We start from the raw sequence: 10,066 nt of genomic DNA, 5'->3' as shown, positions 1-10,066 counted from the left end.
TCGTTTCTCCATGACACAAATATCCTGGTGAAATCTCTCGCCGCATTCGTCACTAACCACGCCCAAGTTAGGGGGGAAAAAGTCCAAAATGCGAATATAAAAAGTGAATTTTGAAGGACATATTGCACCCCATGCGCTGATAACACTTCAACAAGTTCTTAACAAGTTCTTATCAAGTTCCTTGTAGTTGTCAGATTTCACATATCCAAGAAAATTACAGCATACTTGTCTGAAAGCTAACCATGCGAATTTCTCTTTTTCTGTTAGCAATTCCACAAAGTTGTCATCATGAATGATCTCACGGATTTGCGACCCAATAAATATGCCTTCTTTTAACTTACTTCACTGAGTTTAGGAAATGTTTTTCTCAAGTACCCAAAACCCTCACCGTGTTTATCCAAAGCCTTAACAAAATTTTTCATCAGCCCTAACTTTATATGCAACAGTGGTAACAAAATCTTGTCTTTCTCAAGTAGAGGGTGATGCCTAACACTCTTCTCTCCAGGAATTAAGTTTTTCCGTATGGGCCAATTTACAATGTTGTAATGTTTATCTCTTGCCCGGCTGTCCCATTCGCAAAGAAAGCAACAAAATTTTGTAAACCCAGACTGCATGCCTAACAGTATACCAATCATTTTGAGGTCTCCGCATATCTGCCAACCATATTTTTCATAATTTATCACTTTTAATATTGTATCCATATTTTCATATGTTTCCTTCATGGTGGAAGAATAGGCAAGGGGTGCTGATGGGTATATATTACCATTATGCAACAATACTACTTTTAAACTATTCTTAGATGAATCTAAAAATAGTCTCCATTCGTTTGGGTTGTGACTCCTTCCAAGTTCTTGCAGAAGGCCTTCTACATCATTGCAGTAAGTTAACTCATTACTAACAGAAAAAAATGTGTCAGTGATTGTTGATGTTTCCGATATGACATCTTAACACCATCTTGTAATAAATTCCACCCTCGGAGACGAGAACCTAATAATTCCGCTTGAACTTTAGAAAGATTGAGGTCTCTGACTAGATCATTTAGTTCGGGTTGGGAAATAAAGTGAGGTATATTTGGATCAGGAAAATTTGGATCGGTGTTTGAATATAAGGGTCCAGGTTCATCATCTGCAGAAGCACTGCTTGGTTCTGTTTCATCCACTGTCCATTCTTTAGCAGGCTTAGGAATTGGTATAAAATCATGACTCATAGGTTTTTTGGCTGAAGGAACATCAGGATAAAATATAGAATGTTTTGATTTTGAACTATATCCCACTATGTTTGTTAAACAGAAGTAACAATCCGTAGTATGATCTTTCTGTTCTGTCCATATTACAGGGTTTCCGAAGGGCATTGATATGTGAGAGCCATTAAGCCAACCACGTAAAGTTCGCGAACAATTACAACAAATTTTACCTGGTGCCCAGCTTTTTCCCTCATCTACTTTACTTCCAAAATACAACTCGTATGCTTTTTTCACTATAGGAATGATAGTATTTCTCTGTGACTCGGAGTAAATTCCCCGCAAACATAACAAAACAAGTTCGGGTTATTCACACATTTGCGTGACATGGCGAACTCATTAATTGAGTTATAATATATTTCTTTAAAAAAACAATTATGAATGCTCTGATCGTTTTGTTAAAATACAACTTACACTTCACTTCACTATACACAATATTACATTCACAATTTCACGGACATACACAAACTTAAAATACGGCTACTCGCGAAGTTATCGGAAAGGAAGTTAAGACTCGACTAACCCACAGAAGAACAAATTTTAACAAACAGGAAATTACTCTACTGCCAGATGTTTCCTCCACGAAATATTAAGTGCCAGTCATAAACACACAAGGTCGCCAAAAGGTTCTTATCCATTTGCTAGGAACCAAACGTTAAGCCGTATGCGGTGCAGGGTGCGGAGACCTGAAACCATAAAACTATAAAATGTGGGTGTTCTGCAAAAACTTTAGGTGATACAGGAAAACGGATGCGATATTCGTTATCAGCACATCTGAATACATAAAGATCACTTAGTTTTATTTAAAGGACTATTTCATTGTTTATCAGTGTTATTATTATCTTAAAGTGCAGTGTGTGTGTACATATTTCAAAGGAGTGGCCCTTTCGAAAGACACCCAAATGTCAACCTCACTTCCACGTACGTAGTACGTACGTACATCCTAGGCCGACTTTTGCAGACTAACGAAGCTCTGTTTTATGGGCCTGAAACCAGCGAAATCTTCTGTAGAACTTGTGTTGTGTCGTCCACGTAGTTATGTTTATGATTGTCCCTTCCAACATCTCATCGAATCACTATTCATCTTCATCTTAGCGATTAGTCAAAAGTGGTAAAAATGCGAAGCAAAATAAATTAAATCAATCCAATCAATCAACTACCATAGTTAGGCCTACACGCGCATGCGCATCCTGTTGATCAATATATTCCCTGTGCACTTTATCTTGCCATGAAGTCACATAGAAAGTGTGGACGTAGGCCATCTCGATCTATGCCATAGAGCGGATGATAGGATCAGCACCATGCTCCTGCCCCCCCTCAGGATTGCCTCCAGGGAAAATGTTGTAGAGGCTGGATGAACCCCACAGCCGTCTTATTCATGGAGATAGTCGAGAAAATTCCAACCTGGGATTAACCATCCCGGAAATCAAATCCGGGTCTCCGCCTTGGCAGTCAGAGGTCCCATCCACTTGGACACCACTGTCCTATATATGGTACTCTTTCATAAAACGCTACGACGCCAAGGGTCCCGGGTTCGAATCCCGCTCGGGCTTGGCTTGGTTATTTGTGAATGTCCATTCATCCATTTCATCACTCATCCCCATCTTCGCAAATTAGCCAAGAGGCACAAAACGCGAAGTAAAATACATTAAATAAATAAATCAATCAATCTTTCTTAAAAACGCGCTTTCTTCTCTAACACTATGTCGTATAGCGCTAAGTGAACTATTGAAGCAAAAATCTGGGGATTGTGTTCGATAAACTCTTATATTGGGGGTACAAGTCGAATTCATTGTGAAAAATTTTATGGGAAAATGTATATCTTTGAACAGGGTAAACGAATTTAGCAGTACTTTGGCAGTATCATTTATACAACATAATATTGATGTACTTATTTTCATTTTTAGCAAACTTGTTACAATTTGTTTTCACTTTTGCAAAGGAAGATAGAAAGACATTCGATGGAATGAAAGAGAATTCGACATAGAAGTAGTTGAATGATATCAACCGAATTGCATACTTTGTAAATGCATTGTATAAAAAAGAAAAATGTCGCATTTTTAAGTGAGTCGAGTGTAATATTTAAAACATACACTGGACGTTAATGTGAAAGAGCGCATTATCGGGTCCTTAGCGAAGGGTAGGCAAGGGGGCTGAAGCCTTGGGCGCTATTGTAACGATTGATAAATTTTGGTAAATTTCTTTGTTATTCAAATTACTTTTCGATAGCCCTCGTATAAATTCTTTTGTAGTCTAATCTTTTTGAATGTATATTTTATCCTTGTTAAAATTGTAACGCAGTTTCTGCCAAGCGAAAAAGAACGCAAAGCAAGTTGAAGCTTGCATTCTTTTTCTTTCTTATCAACAATGGGTTCTTTTTCGTTCGGCGCTGCGCGGTTTTGTAAGTTTTGCTGCATTGTGTTTCTCGATATGCTTTTTCAACGGGGTAATTGTTTAGGCTAAAAATAACTTTACATATGTCTAAATCTTTTGTTCAGGGAATAGAATTGCGCAATCCCGCGAGTATAAATACCAGCCGTTTCGCTGGCAAAATAATCAGTTGATCAGTATATTCCGGAATCTTTAGGTGATTAAATCGCTTGTCGAGGTTCAGGGCTGGGAGAATGCGGGCGTTGTGTGGGGAGTGGCTGGTCAGCTCTCCCTTCCACAATGTCCGAGGTTTTCCGTAAGTCACCTTTCAGGATTTGTGCTGGTCAGCATGATCCTTAAAGGGGATTTAGCGGGCATATAAATAATTTGATTCATATATAAATATTTAATCTTAATAATTTAAAATTTTGATTCTTAAATTCTGTCGGAGTTGTCACTGGTCAGTGTGGCTCCGATGTAAATTCAAGTTAAATAAATTAGGCTCATCAAAGATATACATCCTTCTCGTCGAGTATTTTTTTTATTCTAAATCATTCTGAATTATCCTGGTCAGGAGGTTCAATTAAATAAATTTGATTCTCTTTTTAGTTTAATCCGAGAGCATACCTCTGGTCAGAGGGTGCCTTTTAAATCTGATAGCTTATATAGTTTACATGTCCGTTTTTAAAGTCTGAGTATCCGGAACGTTGTGGAAAGTTTATGGTTTTTCTTACTTAGGTTTATATTAGATGTAATTTTGAAACAGCTATAATAGGTGACCGGTCGAGTATATGTTTTTCTAGAAATTCATTTTATGAAAAAGTCTATTGTTTTGCTTTTGCAATGTGAGTAGCCAAAAAGGGTAGACATAGAGTCCCCTATTATGTTAAGGAATTCCACGTGGACATTTGTAATTTGTGGCCGAGATATGGCTTTGATATTGGGTAGAGAAAGGCTCCCCTTATATTTTGTTATGAATGTTTTTGTAGGTTGACCCTGAAGATGGTGGTTTACCTCATGAGTTCTAGAGAACATAATGCAGATGTGAAAATATGACAGAAGCCCGAATAGAAATTTACGGAAAGATGTTATGCAAATTTTTTCTTTGGTTTTGGTTAATAGTAATATTGCCGACCTTTAGTTAATAATTTGTCACCCGTTATTTGAAACCAAGTTAAAGCTGTGTTAGTTCTATGATGGGATATGGACATGTTATATAAGAGAGTGTTCTCTGGGTTTTATGTTTACTCTATAGAAAGTTTTGACTATATTATGGAAGTCGTTATGATCTAAATTTTATCTCGGCATTGTTGTAGTTTTCCTTTGGAGCAGAAGTTTGTATATTTTTCTTTTAACTTAACTATGTTTGAATTTGTGAATAAGTTGATTAAGGTTTAGACGGAGAACCTTCTCTCATGTTAATTTTGGAAAGTTTATTGGAAATTTGAGATGTAAATAAATTTGTAATCGTTAATGGGTATTTATAATAATCCTTAGCGCGACAGCCCATGAAGGGCCTTGGCTTACCTACCGACTGCCGGTCTCCCTCCCACACTTTCCTTCGTCACCTCTAAGCGTGAAGATCTGCAACCAGTATTGGAATAGTCGGGGGGTCAGCCCGACGTATCCCCAGCCGTTATAGTAGGTCGTCTCGACCGGATTACGCTCACTCACTCGGAGCTCCCCAATTTCCTCACGATGGTGGGTTGCCACCGGCCCTATACGTAGGCCGAATAAATTCCGACCAGAGCCGGATTCGAACCTACGCCGTCCCGCAGCGAACGATCTCAAGACGAGTGAACGCCTTAACCCGCTCGACTACGGAGGAGGACTAATGGGTATTTCCTTATAGTAAATTTTGTTTATAAGTACAAATTAACTGGCCTCCTTTTGGTTTGATGAGGTGTCCCGCCGTCACTGGTCAGTGAGGCGGAGGCTTTATCAATCCATAAGGTGTCAGTTTGGATTATGCTGATTTCGCTCGCGACTCGCATGCGTATCCTCACTGGTCAGTGGGATGCGGGTGCGATCACGATGGAAGTTTAAGCGTAAGGAAGGTTACCTACTTTAGAGTTAAGGTTCTTGGTTAAGTAAACACATATATATTTTTTTATTATTCAAAAGCAGACCCTTACCCGAACTTTGGGATGCGGGCTCTCATTCTCCGCAGAAACTGAGAATTAGTCGTGGCATATATTATAACAGAAAGATAATTGGTAGGCAGCGACGCCCGGTCTTGGTCTTTCGAGGGGACCTAGCCGGTGTGTCGTGTGCTAGGCAACGTGCGCCAACCAAGCTTAACTTTGCACTATGCACAGCTTAAAAAAAATGTGCGTAAAAATTAACATTTGACAGAGGTAAGGCGAGAACGAAAGCATATAAGATATTCCTTGACCATTGTTTAAATTGAACATTTTCAAGTTATTAAGTAACCCCTAAATACTTCATTTTGGGGGGGGGGTTACCACGTGAAAATACATGGCACTTTACAATTCGGCACATGACGCTCCCTGTTCTACCACTTCACGAAATGATCTCTATCACAAGTCCATTTTGATTTATGAGGTTGACACGAAGTCACACACACACCCTGTATATAGATATATATTTTACGTTATACATACTTACTGACATTCTCAACCTGTCCCGAAATGTTTTTCTCTGGATCCCTTTCCGAAAAGTTAAATCATAGATCCGCCACGCCCCGCGCGCACACACACACGCACAAAGACAGAAAAACAAATGCCAGTGGGAACAGTGCATTTGTACAGCATGGCTGCATTTATACAGGATAAAAAGGCCGTTTTTGAAGGCTCGTAGCGTCGAGACGAAGGTTAAAGAGAAAAACCTTACCATGATAAGGTACTGGCACGGTAACAACCATGAAAAGTTGTTTCTCATGATGTTCTCTACAGCTTCGGCCGCGCACGCAAAGCCTAACTCGCTACTCGAGTGGATGAATCTAAGCCCGAAAGAAGTATGTACAAATAAGAGCAAAACTATGCTGTGCAGAGGCGCAACTACGAATTTTTGTCTTGGGGTTCAAGTACCAGGATAAACGTACCAATAATAATATTAATAATAATACTGTTATTATTATGATTATAATTAGTAGTAGTAGTAGTATCAAACACGTTCTTATTATCGTAAATTACCCAAGTAAAGGGGTAGAAGTCGGTGCTAAAGCATTTGTGTTGGAACAAACGATTTGAATTTTTGTTTTTCATAACGTTCAATTTTACATTAGTAATGGAAAACAAGCACACGAACTGTATTTTTGAAAGACAGAAAATGCATGACGAATATAAATCCTTTTACATATAACATGTATAGCTTTCATGTGCAAGATGAAAATACACATGCAACATGCTAACACTAAATTGTGAACGCATTCAAAGTTTCTTTAATACATAAATGTATGTACAACATATATTATTTAAATACATTATATAAGCAATTCATCCATCTCATAATAAACCAACAGCAAAATTTATTAAATTGTCTCTCAAATGTTCACGTTCCTTTTTCCTCAAAACAATTATTCATGCATTTAAGACAAAATCAGTGAAGATAAATTTTTCTTCTCTCTCTCTGGTAATTAACAATGCATTACAGAAAATAAACACATGCTGCGAGCGAAGCGATCAAGAAAATTTTTAGATCCAATTTTTTGCAAACTTAGAACAATATTGATTTAATAGGGTCCAAATAATTTCAGGTGGCGTCATGGCATTCTCTCAATTACGTACAACATATTTCATTTTGATCGTTCGGTGCCCAGGCCTGACTCCTGCCGCCCCCTAGGTACGACTCTGAGCTTGATGAGACTACAAGAAAAGCAGGTATTGCTAGCGAAGCGAGCAAGATAATTTTACGAAATGTGTTTCTATTTGCATAAAATTTGAAATCGAGGAGGGTAATTGCCCTCTGTGCCCCCGGCAGGTGCCCTTGGCCTTCAATGTTTGGCCCCCCTTGTCCCCTAGAATTGATTTCCGTCAAAGGTTGTGGGGTAGTTATCCTTCCTCTTTGTTTGCGCCATTCTTTCACTGGCATGTTTTCTGTTTTCTATTTTACCGTTCACTTAAGACTTGTGGTATTGGTTGTCACGGGTACAACAGACCCTTTCGAAATGGAACAATTGTGATTTTTACTGAACCTGCTTGCCTACGTTTGTTCCTGAACTTGTCCAGTTTACGTATGTGCACTTGTGTTGATGGTCTCAAGTAACGTGAGCGGACTGTATTCAGCGTTGTAGGCGACTCACTGTAAATGTTTATTCATTAATCTCGTAACTAATGGCTCCTTAAATAAATTTGCATGGTGTAAATAGAATCCCTCGTTCACGTCATTCCCTTTCCTAATCGTTTAATTTTAGATGCCAACTTCGCATCTAAAAGTAAGCATTATCGCCTGGAAACGGCGTCTAATACCAATAATTTATCATCAATGAATCTAGCGAGCGACGTTAAAAAAATTATCATCCGCCCTTCACAAGAAAATGTCGTTAATGTGTTATTGAAAACAATTCCCTCAAAAACTCATTTTCCCATTCCCCAACCTGACAACATGTTTGTCACAGAAGAGTGAGAATTGCCCAGGGTATTTTTTCAAGTTAAGGACAAACACAGTGCATTTACCTAAGCAGGGGCATCACCACCGAGACAGGGTGGGTTCTGACTTTAGCCCACCCAAAATAGCAAAAATCCGCCACACACAACTGTTCCCAATTTAATTCTTTTGGAGCTCTCTTGCTCCTAAAATTTCGAAATGCTCCAAGGAACATTTTGGCTCCACAAGGCTAAATTTAGCTCTAAATCTAGCCCTTTTAGTATTAAATTGTCAATGTACAAGCCAAATTAATTTTTCTTCTTCTACACAACAATCGTTTTTACGTCCACAAACACAAACCCACTCCGCTATTGAAGGTGGTGATGCCCCCAGATCTAGACGTTGAAATAAAAGAAAATGTCATCACTCAACATTAAAAGCTAATGGTGATAGGAACCGCTCGATACCTAAAATTACCACAGGAGGCAGTTTATTGCCCCTTCGAAAATCTACCTCCTCCTTGAAGATCAATTTTACTCCATTTATGCAACACTGCCACACACCTAGTAACACTGCATTTGGAGAAAGAAACCGAAAAAGGAAACAGGGAGACAAAGTGAAAAGAGAGAACGATAAACAAAAGAAGAGAACTTGATATTGAAAACAAATAAAGAAGGAGAAACAGATGTAGAAAGAAAGAGAGAATATAGGAAAAAGAAGAGGACAGAGAAAGAAAACAGAGAAACAGAGGAAGGAAGCAATAGGGGAAGAAAGAAGCAATAAAAAGACTGATTTTGCAGACTATCGAGGTTCTGGCGTCTGAACCCGCAGCCAGTATATATAATTCTCTGTTCGGCCTATGTTGTGTCCTGTTCAAGTGTGTTTGTGATTGTCCTTTCATCTATTTCACTTTATCACAATTCAAACACGTCTTTGCGATTAGCCGAAAGTGGAAGAAAAGTGAAGTAACATCAAATCAATCAATCTAAATCGAAACTAAACTAAATAAGTTGTTCCGGCAAGAAGAGCAGCACAACAGTGTTAAACACTTAAATTGTCACCTCAATAATCAACTTAACACTCCCATTTTAAAATTGTTACTATTATAATAATTATAATTACTTTATTCTTCAAGATAATACTGTATAATATATTTTTTCTTTACTTTTATTCACTCGTAATTTTTTTTTTACATTTCTATGTCATTTTGAAATTATGATTAGTATTATATTATGATTACTAATGTTAAAACGGGTATATCCTTAAATGTAGGTGTATTTGAAATTCTTCCAATTTTTTCATCATTGCCGTTGCTTCTTTTTATCTGCATTCATTACAAGTCTCAGGTGCAGGAGTAGCTTATGGCTGAACCCTTCAAGCTAAATAAAAACATTGTAATAATAATAATTATTAATAATATTGATAATATTTCCTGTTTACACATCAACCTAACAATAGGCGGAATCCCAATTCGTACATTGCTTTAGACCGCAACCAGAGGCGTGTGCAGGCAAATTTATTTAGGGGTGACTTAAGGCGAGTTTCAATTGTCTATCTGGACAGTGCAATTTCATGTTGTTAGTTATTAAGCATGTGAAGAAGAAATTCGTTATCACTTTAGCACATATCATTGTGACGATGTTTATATTATTTAATTAAGAAAATAAACAATTGAAAATCAATATTGGTGCAGAATAAAAAATCGAACGAATGTAATGCAATATATGGCTATGTCTCTACATGTAATATCTACTGAATCCCTCTCATTAAATAAATCTGTCGGTTGTTTATCCACGTTATCTAATCCTCATTACTTCATAAAATGAAGACTAAAAGTGGTAAACGTTGTAAGTGCCAAAAGCGAAAGTGTTGGCACATCAGCCCGTAAGAACGTTCACACTAGTGACC

This window comes from Lepisma saccharinum, chromosome 3 (assembly GCF_977018435.1).
Source record: "Lepisma saccharinum chromosome 3, izLepSacc3.1, whole genome shotgun sequence".
Lineage (NCBI taxonomy): Eukaryota > Metazoa > Arthropoda > Insecta > Zygentoma > Lepismatidae > Lepisma > Lepisma saccharinum.
This window is presented reverse-complemented; position numbering follows the sequence as displayed.